Below are 5727 nucleotides of genomic sequence, written 5' to 3' on the forward strand. Positions count from 1 at the left end.
AGTGAGAAAGAAATTTCTTGGCAATAATTCTTGGCAATAAACAAATGAAAATTAAAATTGAAAAGGAAAAGAAAGGTACCATTAAATACTGATTTCCTTTTTCCAAATTGTGTACTTCAATATCTCTGCACCTATCTGCTCACATTTGTTGGAAAGAAGAGTCCTGCCTCACAGACAAAAAGAGAAAAACAAAAACAAAATCACTCAATACATCCAGATACATCACGAAATGTTTTAATTTAATTTAATGTTGAAATGTTTGTGGTAGTATCATTTTCAGTTGGCATTTCCACATTTGTTACTAATGTATATGAAGATGAGTCTTTCATATGTAAAACTATTTTTAAAGCAACTTTTTTTTTTTTTTTTTTTTTTTTTGAGACGGAGTCTCGCTCTGTTGCCCAGGCTGGAGTGCAGTGGCCGGATCTCAGCTCACTGCAAGCTCCGCCTCCCGGGTTCACGCCATTCTCCTGCCTCAGCCTCCCGAGTAGCTGGGACTACAGGCGCCCGCCACCTCGCCCGGCTAGTTTTTTGTATTTTTTAGTAGAGACGGAGTTTCACCGGGTTAGCCAGGATGGTCTCGATCTCCTGACCTCATGATCCGCCCGTCTCGGCCTCCCAAAGTGCTGGGATTACAGGCTTGAGCCACCGCGCCCGGCCTTTTTTTTTTTTTTAAAGAAAGTCTATGAGAATCAGACGTATTGCGCTGGATTTTTAGGCAGTGACTCTCTTTAAAAACTGCTACATTATACTATATTTCACCTGAATAGAACATTTGTATAATGTACTTGTTTAAATGCTTCAGAGAGACAGCGTTTTTCTCAATCTGAAGAAAATCAGACTAGGCACAAATTCTGCAAGAAATCTAAAGGTAGAAAATGGCTCATCTGTTCTGAAACACTAACACTCACTCTTTCCCTCTTTAAACACTCCAACTAAGGGCTAATTCCCACTCATTCTCTGTAAGTGATTATAGATACTGAACGGCCACAATTATGTTGCTGCATATGAATGTAGCGTTTGATGAATGTAACTACAACAATCACAAAGCAATAGAACTAAGAAGAAAAATGCAATAAACTATCATTTTTTAAATTGCCACACTGAAGCAAAATTATAACATACATACTAAGAAAGGCAAACACTCAGCAGATAAGATCTATTTGAGACAAAATTTTATTATATATGACAATAACTTGGTATTTTACTATTATGCAAATTAATGATCATGCTTAGTCCATGTACTGTGTGTGAGAGAACAATCCTCTTTAATGTGTGCAAAGATATGTGCAATTAATAAAAATGTTTTAAAGGAGTTATGCTAGATAATAAAAATTCAGACCTTCCTTAACTCTGAATTTAAGTCTTCCAATTTGTTTTCAAACGTAAATTTGGAAAACACTTTTTTTAAAAATTATTTATTTACTTATTCTTTCTTTTATTATTATTATACTTTAAGTTCTAGGGTACATGTGCATAGCGTGCAGGTTTGTTACATGTGTATACTTGTGCCATGTTGCTGTGCTGCACCCATCAACTCGTCAGCACCCATCAACTTGTCATTTACATCAGGTATAACTAACAATGCAATCCTTCCCCACTCCCCGCCCCATAATAGGCCCCGGTGTGTGATGTTCCCCTTCCCCTTTCCTTACTCCTTATACAAAAATTAATTCAAGATGGATTAGAGACTTAAATGTTAAACCTAATACCATAAAAATCTTGGAAGGAAACCTAGGTAATACCATTCAGGACATAGGCATGGGCAAGGACTTCATGTCTAAAACACCAAAAGCAACAGAAAACACTTTTAGCTTATTGTTATGCTAGTCAGTTAGGGCAGTGTCCTCTTACAAAGGATGCACTTTTGCCCCACCCAGTGGCCGCCTCACAAATAGCCACCTTTCCCCTGAGTAAGGTAATTCCTTTCCCCTGTGGGTTTTGGTAAGAGAAACCCAAGGGAATAACTTGTCCCTGTGGTTCAATGTGTACATGAAGCTATCGTTTCATCAACGCTGCTTCTATCTGTACTGAGCTGTGGAGCAAACACAAGAATGCCAGCCACTTCAGGACTTCCATCAAATGCTTCTTTATGCAAGATCTACAAAGTCAACTATGCTTTCATCCAAAACACCAAAAGAAAGAGGAAATGCACATCTATGGTAATAAGATTGAGTAGGTGAGAGGAAGAGAAAGGAGGCAAAGTAATGTCATGAAAAAGAGTACAGATCCAGGAGGTTTCACTCTATTCTAATTATATAAATTTGAGCAATTCATTTATATTTTGTTTACACATTCCTGCAAAAGGAAGGGAGTAAAACTTAAGTAAAATCAAGCAACAGGAAAAAGGTAAAGTCTCTACAAAAATTGCAAGACAATATTTAATATTTTTATTCTATAGGTCATATAATATTTTTCTCTTTGTGTCTCATGCTTACACATATGCATGCACAAACTGAAAGACACAATTTTACTATCAATACAAAACTATAGCAAAATTAAAATTAAATTAAATGGCATTGATGAAATTACCTTGTCAAGGATTTGGGAGATGTGTAAGAAGTTTTGCTAGGAGATATCTAGATAAGTGACTGGAAAGAATGATTGCTTTATTATTATAAAAGATTGTTTCTCTCATTGCTCCCATCACATTATCTAAATTTAGAAATTATCCTAAACAAATTGAATAATTTTATAAAAAATATTTTTCAGATTCTAAATAGTCATATTAGTGTAAAAACAATGCCACCATTGAAACCACATCAGCAAACTAAAAGAATAAAGAAAGAAACTTGCTGGTTACCTGTCAAGGATACCAGCAGGAGGTCTACAAGATGTCAAATTCTCCCCCAGAGGTTCAATAGCTAGCATGGATGAATGTAAGCCTCTCACTTGCCAGCCTGCCAAATCCTCTGACCACATGAACACTTAGATGATTTCTTAGTCTTACCATAAGAACTGATGTTTCCTTTTAAATAAAACTTTAAATATTTTGCTCTATCCGTGTATTCAACTAATCATTTATACACTCTTCCAAGTGATTCCTTGTACTCTTAACTTGTGACATGGTCCTAACTAGTGGAAAGACATTTCCCATGCCCTGTAAACAATGGCAGTGTATTGAGACAAACAGTAATTAAAACAGTACTGTTAGAAAGTACACTCCACAGAGTGGTAGCGGGCTTGAGCAAGGGGCTAAAGAGTGCTGGTTACAGAATTTTCTGGGGTTTAAATATCCTCTACAGGTTTCCCACTGGTTACTTGGTTACACCATATGTAAATTAGAACTTGGTTTGCAACCAGTCTGACTGGTTGTGGAAGGAAACTAATGAGAGCCGAAGTGAAGTTACAAAGTTACACCTTATGTAAATAAAGATGGCTCATGACCAATCTGATTGGTTCTGGGAGGGGACCAGTCAGAGGTACTTTCCGTTTTGTATCTGGGCGGCGGTGCTGTGGGAGTAGCCTCTGATCCTCTTGTTACTCGGATGTGGACAGGTGAGGTTTTCCTTTTGATTCAGTTCTAGGAAGTCAGCACAAATTAGCCTTAGGTTTCCTTTCTGCAGACCCTATTCTCCTGTCTCAAAACGATGGGACAAGGATGGCGATAAGCCATAGCTTTGTGGGGAAACAGCAGGAGAAAACCTATCCCAAAATAGATGTATCTGTGATTGTTTCCTTAAAAAAAAAAAAAAGTGTCTTTCCTATGAGTCCTGGAAAATGAGAATAATTCTAGATAGAACCTATGTCATCTATGTCTTTTATAAGTGTCTTTTTGTCTTCTTGGTAAAATTGTTTCCAGATAGATGTGTGGTTCCTAAACTGTGACTTGAAGTCTCCTCGAGTCTCTGAGATATTGTTCAGGGTCTGCTAGATGCTCCCTTTTCGACTACATGTGTGTGTAAGATTGTATTTTCTTTGTGTTCTTCAAACCAAACAGTGTATCTTAGCAAACTGAATGCAGACCCAAATATGAGAATCCTACTTTAGCTAGAATTAGATTTGCAAAAGTGTTAAAAAACATCAAATATCATTGCTTTTGTTTTCAAAAATATTACTTTACCTAAAATATTTATATCCTCAGTAGTATTTAAAAATAAAAAAGGTCCTTGTCCTTATGAGATCATTATCTAATATAAAATATTTTAATCACTCATGTGACTTTATGTTATATTATTAATACTTTTTGAAGTCATAATCTAGCAAGTCAGAATTTCACAGAGAAGAATTTATTTTTGTTTCATTTGGAATATTGCATTAGAAGCCTGAATTTGTTCATTGCCTGTTACAGGTCTATTTCTTTTTTTTTTTTTCTTTTTCTTTTTTTTTTTTTTGAGGCGGAGTCTCGCTCTGTCTCCCAGGCTGGAGTGCAGTGGCGCCATCTCGGCTCACTGCAAGCTCCGCCTCCAGGGTTCGCGCCATTCTCCTGCCTCAGCCTCGCGAGTAGCTGGGACTACAGGCGCCCGCCACCGCGCCTGGCTAATTTTTTGTGTTTTAGTAGAGACGAGGTTTCACCGTGTTAGCCAGGATGGTCTCCATCTCCTGACCTCGTGATCCGCCTGCCTCAGCCTCCCAAAGTGCAGGGATTACAGGCATGAGCCACCGCGCCCGGTCCAAATCAAAGATTTTTAACGTGGATGCATCTAATTTCTGATTTCCAGGTTTGTTGTTATCGCTGTTTGTTTATTTTGCATTTTTGTATATGCAGAATTTTGAACAACTTTTATGGGGATATATATATATAAAATATCATTATTTATATATAAATTACTTTATATAAATTATATATTCATTTATATTTTACTTGCTTATACATTACTATAAAAGGAGGGGAGTAAAATTTAAGTAAAATCAAGCAACTGGAAAAAGGTAGTCTCTACAAACATTGCAGAAAATATTTTATATTTTTACACTTGATCTTAGCCAAAAGGCCGAGAAGCGATATATTTTATATTTTTATTTGACTGATAATACAATATTTTTCATTTCACTTTCTTAATAATGTTCTTTGATAACAATAATTTTTAATATTGATTAAGTCCAATTTATCTTGTTTTCTCCTTTTGCTCACACATTTGATGGCACACCTAAGATTATATTGTCAAAGTCAAGGTCATGAAGATTTGCTCCTTTGTTTTCCTTGAAGAGTTGAAATTATTTATATATATTAGTAATGATATTATATATAAATAATGATATTAATGCATACTTAAAGACAGTTTTATATATATGTGTAAATATATAGTTGTTTTAACCATCTTAAGTATGCAATTTAATATCATTATTTGCATTCACAATATTGTGCAACTGTCATCACTATCTATTTTCAAAACTCTATTAACTGCCCAAACAGAATCTCTGTGACCATTACAGAATTACTCCATTCCTCCCTTTGCCTGTACCTGATACCTCTAATTTACTTTCAGTCCTTATGAATTTAACTATTTCATATAAATGGAAACATACAATATTTGTCCTTTGTGTCTGGATAATTTCATTTACCCAAATGTTTTCAAAGTCCATCTATGGTGTAGCATTTATCAGAATTTCATTCATTTTTAAAGCTGAATAATATTCCATTACAAATACATACCACTTTTTGTTTATCCATTCATTTGTTGTTGGACACTCAGGTTGTTTCTACTTTTTGACCACTGTAAATAATTCTCCAGTGAATATTGTTGTACAAGTAACCGAGTCTCTGTTTCTAATTCTTTTGGATATATG

General features: G+C 35.5%; 1 pseudogene; it reads right to left on the reverse strand.

Moving 5' to 3' along the window:
- Nucleotides 1–4798: 4798 nt before the first annotated feature.
- On the reverse strand, nucleotides 4799–4943 carry LOC126941619 (uncharacterized; annotated as a pseudogene).
- Nucleotides 4944–5727: the final 784 nt, after the last annotated feature.

This window comes from Macaca thibetana, chromosome 18 (genome assembly GCF_024542745.1).
Source record: "Macaca thibetana thibetana isolate TM-01 chromosome 18, ASM2454274v1, whole genome shotgun sequence".
NCBI lineage: Eukaryota > Metazoa > Chordata > Mammalia > Primates > Cercopithecidae > Macaca > Macaca thibetana.